The following is a 14,355-nucleotide window of genomic DNA, read 5'->3' on the forward strand; positions in this document are numbered from 1 at the left end:
CTTGTTGATGAGCGTCTGCAGGCAGAGGGAGAAGTCTTCCACCGATTCACCATCCTTGAACTTGAGGTTGGCGTACTCCTGCTTCAGAAGTTGGGCCGACGTCAAGTTTCGTGGTTTTCGGAACTTGCTTCAAACTTTCTCAATTTTTTACCACGGCCTCCACATGCGATAACAAGACACCTCGACAAGTTTCATGATTTTCGGACTTCGTTTGGATTTTATATAATTTAAATACACTTTTACCGCAAGTACATCGCCATGTTACGACAACAAGATGCTCGTAATTTCATGCGAGTTCTTGGATACGGCCTCAACATACGCCAAACATCATGAATACCATTTTTTGAATGACCAAATTCCATTATTTCATGTACATGCAGTTCAAATTTGAAATAGTCGAAAAAATTCAACGAAACAAAAATAATTAAGGAAATATAGTAAAAAAACTCAAAATTGTCCCAAATTTTGAAATGGAGTTTCAATTACTGTAGCAAGGCCCAGGAAAAAATGGGGAGAAAAAAAAACAAAAAAATTAGTTTGCCGAGTGCCAACCTCGACACTCGGCAAAGACTGTCTTTGCCGAGCGCCAGGTCACAGGGCGCTCGGCAAAGAATTTTTTTAAAAAAAATTGCAAAAACGGTTAAAAAGTCTTTGCCGAGGGCCTAACGGTGATGCCCTCGGCAAAGATTGAAGGTAGAAGACGGACATCGTGTCAGGCGATGTTGCCGAGGGCTGGCCCTTTGCCGAGGGTTTAGCCCTCGGCAAATAATTATTGTTGCCGTGTGCTTGTCTTTGCCGAGGGTCTGGCCCTCGGCAAAGAGTCTTTGCCGAGGGCTGTTCTTTGCCGAGGGTCAGGCCCTCGGCAAAGACTCTTTGCCGAGTGCCCGATTATTTGCCCTCGGCAAAGGGACAGGCCCTCGGCAAAGATGCTATGTCCGGTAGTGATATAAGCTAGGTACTACACAGCAGTATACCAGTACATTTGAAGAGGGCAGCTGACAAGACAAGAAAAGGCATGAAGAGCCGTATCCTCCCAGACGCCTTCTTCTTCTTCCTCCTCCTCCTCCTCTCGGCCATGGCCGTGGCCCTGCCAATGGCTGCTGCCGCTGCCGCAGTCGTCGAGCACACCTTTGTGGTAAGCATATATGTACGTTTGTTCATGGACGATCATCATCAGCATATATATGGGTACTGAATTTGAACAAGATATATACTGACAATGTATATATCCAATACTTAGCCATGGATCCAACAGGTGAGTCAGGTGGGCATGACACACCTGTGCGAGGAGACGCTGGTGACCGTGGTAAACGGGCAGCTCCCGGGGCCGGCGATAGAGGTCACAGAGGGAGACTCGGTGGCCGTCCATGTCATCAACAAGTCACCTTACAGCATGACAATCCATTGGTATGTACGGAGTAGTAGTAATATTTTCCATCAATATGACAATCATCCATGGCGTGGCCTGCATCTTCTTCCTGATGATGAATGAAAGAAAGATAGTGTATGTATTTGCAGGCATGGCGTGAAGCAGAGACTGAACTGCTGGGCCGACGGGGTGCCGATGATCACCCAGTGCCCCAGTCCGGCCAAACCACAGCTTCACCTACCGGTTCAACGTCTCCAGGCAGGAAGTCACCCTGTGGTGGCACGCCCACGTCTCCTGCCTCCCGGGAAGTGTCCATGGCAGCCTTCATCATCCGGCCCAGACACGGGGCCAGCTCATATCCCTTTCCAAATCCTCATAGGGAGGTGCCCCTCGTCATAGGTGCCTCCGATCCCCTGCATTCGCCTCATCATCCATCTAAGATATATATGACCATGGATGCACTATGTCATAGACTCCGCGTTCATCTGCCGGGTCTAAACCGGCTGTCACTGCCGGATTTCAGTCCGGCAGTGATAAGACTGACTGACACTTCAGTGTCGGGCAGTCCACCCGACAGAGATACCGACTTTACAGAGAGAGAAAAACACCGGCACGCTCGCCGGGGACCTTAGTCCGCCGACCACTGGTCCCCGTACATGGGAGCTCCACCTGTGGTCCCACTCCAGATCCATCCATACAGGCAGTGGATCCATATAAGTAAGCAACGAATCAAGAAGCAGTGGTTCCAACAAACAAATCCACCTATGCAAAGCACGAGTTTGTCCTTAAGCAATCAACTAATTGAGAAACATTGGACTTATACAAGCAAGCAACAAATCAATATGTGGAAGATGTCGTCGACGTTGATGACCATGGACCACTACAAGCCCTGCGCCCGTGATGCATACATACACACACATACATACATATACATACATACATGTGTATGGCAAATTTCATATATGCATTGTTTTGGCACAATGCTCTATTTAAAATGAGGGCCTCAATTTTCTTCAAGAGAGGACGATTCTAAAAAAATCGCCTCTAAAAAATGGTTTCATAGACGACCTACCGCTAGAAATCAATTTTTATAGACGTGCGATGTTTTCATCTGCCTCTATAAATATCTCTATTTCTAGAGGCAGTCTCCTCTACAAATAAGATTATATTCTAGAGGCCATTGGTGTTTCGAACCGTGCTCTAAAAGTAGAATGCATTTCTAGGAGTAAATGGAAACATCAAACCACCTTTACAAATTAATTTATAGAGGCGGCTGGCAATATATATGACTTTTCCAAATCAACTTAGTTGAAGACAAACTTGGTATCAAAGTTGTAGAGCTCGAACAGATATACAACTTGGTAGTTGATGATTTTTTAAGCTAGAATCATTTAGGGTCCTAAAGTTATGTTTTAAGTTCTCAGAATTAAAATTTTATTTTTCAAATGCCTAGATAGAGACATGCTCCAAAACCAAAGTTGTACTGCTCAATAAAATCTTAACCTTTGGGGTACAACTTTTTTCATTTGAAGTCGTTTTAGGGAGGAAATACCCGTTGCAAGATTCAAGAAGTTTATTTATACAAAGTATAGCAACCTGCATTCGGTCACAAAGTGTCCATGTGACGCAGTGGTAGGGAAAAACTTAAGGTTGAGTCAACTCACACGTTCGTAAAAAAAATCATATGATCTTGTGACCTGTGTGTAGTCTACTTCTTCCTTGATGGGTTTCTCCCAAGCCTATTGTTTTTTGTTTTGCTATTTTTCGATAATTTATAATTTCTAAAAAAAAGATATCTCGAGGTGGGCCACTTGCCGACCCATCTACAAATCATCGATTTAAAAAAAATCGGTGATTTCTAGATACTCTCATTAAAATTGGTTCCGTAGTAGTGTGCCTGAATTAGTAGTATTTGTTACTGTGGTCTTGGTGGTAATTGCAGGGGAGTGGTGGCAGACGGATCTAGGACAGATTGACAAGAGCTTGACGAACGGTTTCTTTGGTTTTAACCCCAGCTCAGCGACAATTAACAGCAAGCTTTGGAGATCTTAACAACTGCTCCGGTACGGTAATCATCCTAGCTCTCAGTTCTTGGATCTTTACAACTTGGAGGCCGGGCTTCATTTCATCTCAAAATTGATTTGCATGAATGAAGAATTTGCATGGTGCTTCATTTCATTTCAAAAATTTGAAGGTGGCCTTGTTGAAGAGGGCTACGTATTGGAGGTGGAGGACGGCAAGAACTACCTGTTACGCTTAATCAACGCCTCGCTAATGTCCGAGTACTACTTCAAGATCGCCGGGCACAAGTTCACGGTGGTCGCCGCCGACGCGAACTATGTGAAGCCGTACACCACGGAAGTGATCGCGATTGCGCCCGGCGAGACGGTGGACGCCCGCCCTGCTAGTCGCCGACGCGGCCCCGGAGAGGAGCTACTACATGGTCGCCCTGGCCAACCAGCCATCGATCACCAACCCGCCGTTCCCGGTCACGGTTACGAGAGGGACGCTGCGGTACCTCAACGACGGCGACGACCCCGCCGGGGCCAGGGATGCCGGGTCTGCACGACATGATGCCCTCCTTCTACTTCCATGGCAACCTGACCAGCCTGAGACTGGCACACCCGCGTGGGCGGACGGTGCCGGCGCACGTCGACGAGCGCCTGCTCGTCACGCTCTCCATGGGCTCCGTCTGCCGGAACGGCGGCGAGTCCTGCACGCGGGGCGGGAGCATGGAGTCCATCATCGTGACCACCATGAACAACGTCTCCTTCCAGCAGTGGCGGAGCGTGACACAAAGTGAAGGAGGGGCCAAATTGCTCAATTTCTCTACAGTAGTTACGAACCAGCTGTGTAAAAGGCAAAGCCAATTAGTATTAGAAATAAACCGCCATTCCAAGCTTCTCAAGTTCTGTACCAAAAATCGGCAGGTGATCTTGGTGACTATAGCTTTTCTCGGTTGCCGCTGTGTATGACTATAGTTCTTCAGAGTTGCAAGTTTGCACCCAAAGAAATATAGGCAAAGAAACATGCAATGTACAGAGAATAGCAACTGTCGACATGTACAGAGTTAAATTAGCCTCTACGTAGCTCCGCCAGTGCCTTCCAGCTCCCGGAAACCACAACGACGACGACTCTGCTGGCGGCGCACTACAACCACAGCCATAGCAGCGTCGTCGTCAACGGGACGGGGGAGCAGCCGCAGCAGATGTACACGCAGCTGCCGGAGAGGCCGCCGCGGCCATTCAACTTCACCGACCGCGCCTTCATCCCGATCGGGCCCACGGAGGCGGAGGCGCGGCTGGAGCCGACGCGGAAGGCGACGACCGGGCGGCGGTTCCTGTATGGCGCCGCGGTGGAGGTGGTGTTCCAGAACACGGCGGTGATGCAGAGCGACTACAACCCGATGCACCTGCACGGCCACGACATGTTCGTGGTCGCGCAGGGGCACGGCGACTTCGACGCGGCGAGGGACGTGCCAGAGCGCGGTACAACCTAGTGGATCCTCCGGTGAGGAACACGGTGCTCGTCCCCCAGCCTCGGGTGGGCCGCCGTCCGCTTCGTCGCGGATAATCCAGGAGTGTGGTACCTGCATTGCCACTACGAGTTCCATGTGGCGGTGGGCATGGCGACGGTGTTCGTCACAGAGGACGGGCCCAACAGTCGGCTCAGCTCTTCCGGCCGCCGCCGGCAGATCTCCCAAAGTGTGGCGGCGGCCATGGCAGCAGCCTCGACGTCATGGAAAACGACCTACTATAGCCCGTTGCAGAAAACGCCGATATTTCTGACGTTAACATAGTATATAATAATAACAAGTTGTAAGGTGTGCCGTCTCTGTAATACGTGGCACTGACAGTGGACCTCTGTTCTGGTTTAAAATTGTGTCCAAGCGCAACCACGTACGTGGATCATGTATCACCACATGAGAACTGGTCGGCAATGACGGGCCACTAAAGTGCAATAGTGACGGGGAACCACTTATGTGGATTGTTTCATTATTATCATGCTTGATCGTTTGGTGAATCATTTTCTCATGAAGCACTGTCTGAGGCAGGCAACCGGGAAATCACTTACGTAGGATACTACATTTGCGAGAGCCTCATGAATTTCTCGTGGAAAACAAATGATGAACTACTCGAAGTACATAAACAATATACACAATTTATTTATTACCATTGTTGATATATACACACACTAACCATATATTCATATTTTTTCCTTCATTCAAAGCTTAACTAGAAGAGGGACAAGGTCAGTACAAGCTTTTGTAGCTTATGTATAGTTTCATGTACAAGCTTTTGAAATATATGTATAGTTTCATACATTTTGTGTGTATGTGTATATATATGTATAATTCTGGAACGGAAACTTATATGTATGGACATATATTAGTAGCGTAGAATACGTATACGAAAAACTAATTGAAACAAAAAATAATTGAATTGAAAAGAAATCATGAAAGAAAAGGAAACTCAAAAAGAAAAGGAAAGGGAAAGAAAAAGAAAAAGGGACTTTTAGTCCCGGTTGATGACTAAATGTGCCAGCTCTAGGGCAAGGGATGGAGACCCTTTTAGTCCCGGTTGGTATGGGGGGCCTTTAGTCCCAGATTCACAGTCCCAGTTCCCAACCGGGACTGTAGCCCAGTTCTGCACCAGTGAGTTCCCAACCGGGCCAGAGGGATAGGACTTGGGTTCGAGCGAGGGTGGTGATGAACGTTCAATTTCACAAGAAAGCTCAGGTGAAACGAACGGGGATATAAACTTCACCTCCTCGAACGGGTTATGGTTGGGTTGTTGCTTCACCTTTGGACTTTCGGGATGAGAGATAAGAGTGGCGGAAGCAGTTTTCCTAACTTTTCATTTATGCTCCCTTGGGAGGGGTTTTCTTGGAAAAGATTGTCCAAGGGGTGGCCTATGAGAAGCTCAAACTCGAGGATGGCAAAGATATGGAAGTCTATGAAAACCTCGATTTTGTCAATTATGACTGGCATGGCCCTGGTGATCCCACAACACGTGAAAAATAGTCCCAAAGGACTTTTGAAGAGTTTATTGGTCAGGACTAGCGGCATGTTACCCAAAAGTTTTTTCACTAGAAATTCTGACATGATACTAGTCCCGACTGTGGGGTTGTGTAGGGCTTCCATGTTTGTTCCCCTTAACGAACAAGGCATGGCCGTGGAAGGTGAAAGAATCTGAATTGCTTCAGAAGAATGTTTCACTTCCATCAACCATTCCTTTGATTGTTCTACTTTAGGGGAAACTTCCTCTATGTGCTTTTCATTCTATGAGAGTTTCGAGGTATTGCCATAATCCCCAAATTCGATAGGGAACTCCAAAGGATGATTTGCTTTTTCATTCGGTGTTCGTGGTTCGGGTGGGGCTCATGAGTCGAATCTAGGGATGGTACGGGTTTGAATTCGACTGATGAGGACACCTCAACACTCGACATGACTTTTGCCTGGAGGATTCTAGTTCTCATAATGGAGGAAGTGTGTCTTTCTAGGAAGTTCTCAAGGAATTGCACTTGCTCCGTCATAGGTTTGTGTGTTAAACGGCCTCTGCCAGTCACATCTAGGCATAGGTCAGCGTCTATGTCAAGACCCGAACAAAAGAGATGCAAAATCACACCATTGGGTAAAGACAAGTCTAGGCCGGCATATATTAACTTTGAAAACCTGGCCCAGGCTGCACCTATAGACTCCTTCTCATTCTTCTCAAAGTCGAGGATCGCCCTTGGTAGAGAGACGATACGGGACATGGGGAAAAATGCAAGACAAAACTTGTCCTTAAGTTCGTCCCAATCCCCATTCATACTTTCTACGGTGTTTGTGTACCATTGCTTTGCCTTCCCCATGAGGAAAAGGGAAACAATTTTCACTTTAGAGTTTCTTGTGCCATGCCAGAGATGCTTAGGCATGAACACATTTCCTCGAATTCTAGCATGTGATTGCATGGGTTTTTACTATCAATCCTAGAGAAGGGTTGTGCCAGAACCATGGCTATCAAGCTAGGGTAGAGTTCACGACCAGAATGAAGGGATGGTTTTGGTGGTGGCTTACGGAACTCCCCCTTTGAAGCAGAAAGGTTTTGAAATTGTGATGGCTTCATGATGAAAAAGATAAAAGAAAACTATTTTGTTTTTATAAGAATAAAGGATACAAGTACGAGGACGAACTAGGTTCGAAGAAAATAGCAACCATTCCCCGGCAGCGGTGCCAGAAAGCTTGTTGGTATTTCTTAATGCAAACAGAAAGATTCTGCAAGCGCACGGAATTACCGTTGTAGCTTTCACCCGGAAGTATTCAGGGTATCGTATTTTTCAAAGGGAACGGAGGTACTTCTTCTAGCTAGTTCATCCCAGGACAACACAAGGGCAAAGATGGTAAGGGTAGAGATGGATTCTTATGGCTTTTGGGTCTAAGGACAGGTAAACTCTACTTCTACTTACTTACTTCAGGCGCCGGGTTGCACCTGTTCTGCTAGGCGGTGCCGACCTACAGCTCTACGCCGTACCCGGACGTGGGGGATTACCAGGGACAGACAAGGCTATCACCACCTACCGCCTACCCCTCAACCGTGGAGTACAAGGCAAACGAAGGTAGCCTCTAGGCTAGACACCACGTCTACTCTATCGACTACTACTCTAGTGTCGCGCAGGGTTATCCGTCTTCATCAGGGCCCTCGACTAGAGTATTCGTCACAAGGACGAACGACGAACCCGCAAGCAAGTAGGAATAAAGCTTAACTAATTAAAATACTTTATACCACAAGAATCACGAATACTTACTTAGCGGGAGAACCCATTGAAGTACAAGTGCTTGTCGAGGTACAAGCTCGGGGAGACACCAACAAGCCCGGCGCTTCCCCGTACTCTTCCTCACATCTCTCCCTACTAACTCTACTAGCTATCTAGGGCCTAAGCCCTTGGAATGATGCTCAAGAGTGGTACTCTTTGCCTTGGTGTGTTGTTGTCAATGAGAAGGAGAGGGCCTCCTTTTATAGGTCGAGAGGAGGGGGTTCTTTGGAATATTCCCCATTCCCATATGGACGGAGCAAACCGACGTCAAAGCATTGATGTTACTACCATCCCTACCTGAACCGACCAAAGGGAGGCAGTTTGAACCGCCCTAACAAGGTTGGGCCCGAGGCGAGCCACCAGGGGTGCTCCCGCACCAGGGGTGCCGCCGCACCCTAGGTGGGCCACCTTGAGTCCAATTTTGTTGTGCAGTCTTCCTTGGTCTTCTAGAGTAGGTCTGCGTGGGTTTTGCACTGTTGGTTTGGGTTTGGGTTTGTCATTCTTCTCCTCTCGTATGGGCTCTGGTTCTTCTGGTAACTGGGTCTCTCTCCTTTGGGCTTGTGTAGAATGATGTTTATGCTCTATTTCTCTGCACATTCTTAGCCCTTTATGTATATTTCCATAAATGTCCTCCTACAAACGAATAAACACCAAAACTCGTGGAATTCGTTAGTTATAAACCCTATCACTAAGTTTGGTGTTCATTTGAGTGGATTTTATGTGAGTGTTGGCGGTTATTTTTAGGAGTTAAGGACCACCAATAGTGCCCGTCAAACAGGCAGACGGTGCAGTACCTTCATACCTATCACTTTCTGGGGCGCCTGACTGGTCCCTGACCCAAATCCCAACTTGTTGCTTGGGGTGTCGGTTGCCGCTTGGGCGCAGGCGTTGGTGTGAGCTGGGTGGAGGTCAAGCTTGAGCTGCCGTTGCTTGGTAGCTTGGCGCCGTGGCCAAGCCCGTGAGCCTTGAGTGGTGGCTGTAGGGGTGCTTGGGCTCGTCCTGACTCCTCCCAATGAGTGCGCGTGAGCGTATGTACCCGATGGGTATAGCCCCCGAGCGATCTATGGGATTGGTCGTGAGGTCCGTCAGTCGGCTTGCTCTTTCCCGATCGACAGGTCCTCATGTCCGTCAAATAGGGGACTTAACATAACCCTATGTTTGACTCTCATCGGGGGGCATGCATGTTCCTCACCCTTCCAAACAATTGTCACCTAAGAAGGCACAACCAATGGATCCTCTTTAACAGTGGCTCTTCCACTGTGACCTTAGTCATAGATAGGGTAGGGGCATCTTCGATGGTGATAAGTAAGATGGGTTCTCAACTGTCACTTGTGCATCTGGGACAACTTCCTCACCATCAGTTGCATCCTTCGCCAAAACAACATCCTCAACAGAGGTGACAACTTGCATCAACGTCTGTTTTCTCTAAAACATGGAGGTCTCTGCTTTGTCAGACGTCCTTGTGGCCACCTCATTAATGATAGGATCTATCTCTCTATGAATCTCTATAGAGGAGATCATTGTGGGCATCTCATCAATGATGGAGTCCATAGTATTTGCAGATATGTTCTTGCACACCAAAGAGTCAGCAAGCATGCAAGCCGCAGCAAGAAAAGTGAGGACTAACAGTGTTAAAGACACGGAACTGGAGAACATGGTCCGAAGAGCTAAACCATGTTGGAAACCGAAGTATGGTCTCCCAGATGATCTGCCCGCTCCAAATGGTTGGCCATACATGCTAACCACAACTTGATGGTAGAAACCTCGTCTGCAACACTTTGTCCAAACAAGTTGCAAACAACTATTGGAATTCTGATCACAAAGATTCCACCAATGGTGTAATCAAGGACAGAAGGTTCAAAGTCTTCGAAGCAAGAGTGGCACAACAAAAGCTACGATAAACATGAAAGGTATCATTCTCACAGCAACCAATGGGTCGCGTAGCTGACGATGGGTTGGAACATCCTTGAGAAGGATACCCATCCATCATGTTGGGTGGAGGCATGGCCACAGTGTCAGCCCAGCTCTGTGCACGGTGCGGTCGTTGAGGTTGAGACTACACGAAAGGGGAACGAGCTCGAGGGGATGCCTGCTAGGACGATGACAACAAATGCAGCGAAAGGAATCTCAGCCAGAGTAGACTTTGTGGTCTCGTGCATGACAACCGAAACACCTACGCTAGGCCTATCTCTTGAAAGGCAAACTGCACTCTGATCCACCGCGGTGGCGCGCTGGTCTATACACACAAAAAATGTAAGCGTCATGGTCTCATGGAAGAAACCCTTAGCGGTCAGTATCTATACCCTGATACTCCGTTGTTTAATCAAGTGAACCCAAGCTACAGGTGCCTTGCCACTAAGCACGGCATACAAAAACACCGTGTATCGTGTGCTACGGTATGGTTAAATTTTGGTGAAATCTCATTTTGAAACAACAAGTTGTTCCATCCTGCATGTGAATGTGATCGATACACAAAAGAATGTAATTAAGCGTCATGGAAGAAATAAACCCATCATTGCTCCAAGCGGTCAGTATATATACTGCGTTGTTTAATCAAGTGAACACCAAGCTACATGTGCCTTGGCGCTAAGCACAGCATAGAAAAAAACGCATCGTGTGCTGCGGTTTGGTTAAATTATGGTGACATCTCATTTTGAAACAACAAGTTGTGCCGCCCTGGATGCATGTGAATGTGATCGATATAGATGCCGTTTAAATTTCATCGCGGTTGCTCCACGCAACTTAAACTAGCACAACGAACTACCACTGACGTAACCAGTCCTAGCTAGGTATAGTTATTAGCAAATCAAAATTTAAGGTGGCTTATCGCAGTGGGTTCACTTGGGAACTGAAGACCACCAATCTGCAGGCACATGCAGAAAGATTTATGTCTATGTGTGAAACATGTGTGCGCTTGTGCAGTCAGGAACTGATTCGAACTAAGGGTGAAAATGGTGTCGATATTTTCGATAGACCAATCGATCGAAGGACTTTAGTATCCATATGAAATGTACTGTATTCGAATCCAAAGATTTAGTATCAATACCATATATATCTGTATCCAAATACTTAAATTTGGATATGCTACATGATATCGATATTTAGTCATATCTTATCCGACATATTCGTAACTTCAAATCCTGAGATTTACTGTAACTACTCGTATCAGTATCTGTAAATATCCAACTAATACTCATGGCTGCAGCGGAAAGGAAAGTCTTATGTACAAATAAACAGCCCTTCTTATACTCAGTCACTGCGCGGAAGAGAAATGACATGTAAGTAGGGCCTTTCAATTGGTTCGTGTATATAATAGTAAGGACTTCACTTCGTAAACGATGCGTCAGTAAAAGAATACTATAGGACGGGCAGATTGAAATAAACAAAAAAAAGATGCGTATTAGGTCAACCGTTCTACATGTGTGCATGCGCCTTGCCACCAATGCATTCTCAGCGAAGAGTTTAACGGCATCGTTTCCAAGATTGCTATATCATTTATAATGAAATGAAATATGGATGAAACTTCCACCTTCAATGTATAGTTCCATTCTATTATTTCATAGATGTTTAAGTTTATGACTCAGAGTTGGTAATCGTGCCAAGAAAGATTTATCCCTATGAGAACAAGGCTAATAATACAGTCGGTCGCTGGCTGAAAGGACCTTTGCAGCCTATTTCTCGGGCTGACCCATATAATAGTTAGCTCTTAATATTAATATATGACATACTTGTCTCTCTCACAAAGTTTTTTTTTTGATCTTGTGTCTAAACCAGCGGATTACAGTCCGCTTCTCCTCTCTATCTCCTCCGTCTCAGCATTCACCCTGCTTGTAACTTGTTATTATACTTGCTCCCAAACTTACTTCTTCTCTCTCTTCACAAAAACATCCTCATATCATTAAAAATGCCTATATGATAGGCTTTTTGAAAGATCAGCAGGGTAGTCCCCTACCTACTTTTTGGTATTTTATATATATGAAGGAAAGAATACAATATTTACAGAGCCTATATGATAGGTTATTAAATATAAATAAAACTCTTGGTCTAAGAAGGCTAGCCCAGAAGGCCAGACCATCTTATAAATACAAGGACCCCTCTTCACCACGAAAAGGCAGGACATTCGTACAAAAGATATAGTGTGCAGCGGTTTTGGTTAAATTATGATCATGCATTTCATTTTCAAACAATAAGTTCAACCCTACTAGATGGGAATGGATAGATACCGTTTCAAGCTCACCGATTGCTCAACCCTACTAGTGCCACTATTTGTTTTTTTATGTTTTTTTATATTTAAATGTATGAACGGCCCATAAACTTATACTTAGGTCTACGAACTTTGAAACCTTATTTCTAGGTACTTAAACTTGTTAAGTGGTGCACCCATATGGTCGGTATGGTTGAGAAATGGACCTACAGTGTACCATTTAACAAGTTTAGCACTTCAAGGTACCACATAATAAGTTTAATGGCCTAAAAATGTGTTTTCAAAGTTCGTCAACCTAAATAACTCATTTTGACAAGTTCAGATAGTCCGCGCTCATTTAACCCTTTTTCTATAAAAAAAACTAATTCTAATACCAATCACTCATGGTCCTAGGGGAACAAAGCAAGAATTAAGGTGGCTCGTCATGTTGAGTTGCATTGACTTCCAAATCCAAGGCCAGCAATTTGCTCTCCATCCACCGTGCTCCACCAGCATGGAGATCAAAATCTGCTGGGGCGCATGATGGAAGCCTGAAACTTCTCAAGGACAATGTAGATGATGATATGGACAGTTTCTTGAAAGATAGTTAAATGCACTAGCGGCCCTTAAACTTGTGGCTACCACTTAGGTCCAAGAACTCTCAAAATCAAGATTATCCTTCGTGTACTTGTTAAGTCGTGCACAATAGGTATATACCCCATCGGGGACACCGACTAGTATAAAATTTTACAAGAAGCACTCTGTTATAGTCATCTTCTATCTCCAGCACTCCTTCCCATGCCACACCTCTGACCGGATGCTCTCCTTGGTTGCTTCATGCTCACCACGCCGTGGTAGCACCTGCACTTGCCTCAGCGCGCCACATATTGGCCAGAGCTCACCAGCCATGCCATGCCCATGCCTATGTCCTCTCTTTGTCGTCAGCGCGGGCTAGGGGCTCAGCTTGGTGTCACCCGCTCTCACCTCGTCATGCTATGCATGGTCGTGCTCATCTCGCTCGTTGACCACATCCAGCCAGCGCCCCATCATGCCAAGTCGTTTGTCTTCGCCCATCAACCACCCCACCCACACTACCTACATCCGCTTGCCACAAGACCACGCCTGCAGCATGCCCTTGTCGCGCTCACCACGGCTTGATATGCTCCCTTTGCACCATCAGCACAAGACGTCGATAGGGTACAGTGCATGGCGATAGCATAGACACGGCGGATCCGACTGCGCAGCATTATATTCCTCCATTGTTGGCGAGACATATGGGCACCACAACCATGATGGGAAGGTCGCTGTTGCCAAAGCCAGGTGCGTGTGGAGGTGCAGTCGTTTCCTAGGCTCACGGGCATCGCCACCGGCCAAGCATCCAAGAACCATCGTGTCATCGTCCACCATGAACAGAGGCAGACAACATCAACAGTGGTGAGAACTTCCCCCACATGTTCGACCGCAACATCCCCATGACTACAGGACATGTGTCTACCCTGGAGTTGCAGCGCGAGTGCGAATGGGAGCATGAACACTCGTGCCACCCGCCAGGAATCGTAGCCTATCATCTTGTCCATGTCAGCGACCTTGGCGTGTACTCCACCACCAAACCTTTGTAGGAATTTTGTTGAGGAAATAATAGGTGTCATCCTTGGCGTGGGAGGGAGCACTATGCCAGAATAGGCAGTCACTATCGGACCATCACTATCAGGTATGTTGGAGCCAAAAATGATTGCATTTAACTGTCGGTTCGCAAGCCTATGATCCAAAAAGTTCTAGGAAACTTATTAACCCAGCATTGAAGGCACCACCACTGTCAGTTCAAGCCACGAAGGGGCAAAGATATATCACTGTTAGACCATCATTGTCGGGTATGTTAGAGCTAGAAATGATTGCATTTAATTGTCCGTTCACAAGCCTAGGATCCAGAAAATTCCGAGGAAGTTATTAACCCGATTGAAGGCACTATCACTATCGGCTCAAGCCACGAACAGGGACTGATATATCA

The 14,355-nt window shown here is 46.5% G+C and overlaps 1 pseudogene; it reads left to right on the top strand.

Moving 5' to 3' along the window:
• Positions 1-1,093: 1,093 nt before the first annotated feature.
• Positions 1,094-5,128, top strand: LOC136480420 (laccase-15-like; annotated as a pseudogene).
• Positions 5,129-14,355: the final 9,227 nt, after the last annotated feature.

The sequence above is a fragment of the Miscanthus floridulus genome, chromosome 9, assembly GCF_019320115.1.
Source record: "Miscanthus floridulus cultivar M001 chromosome 9, ASM1932011v1, whole genome shotgun sequence".
NCBI lineage: Eukaryota > Viridiplantae > Streptophyta > Magnoliopsida > Poales > Poaceae > Miscanthus > Miscanthus floridulus.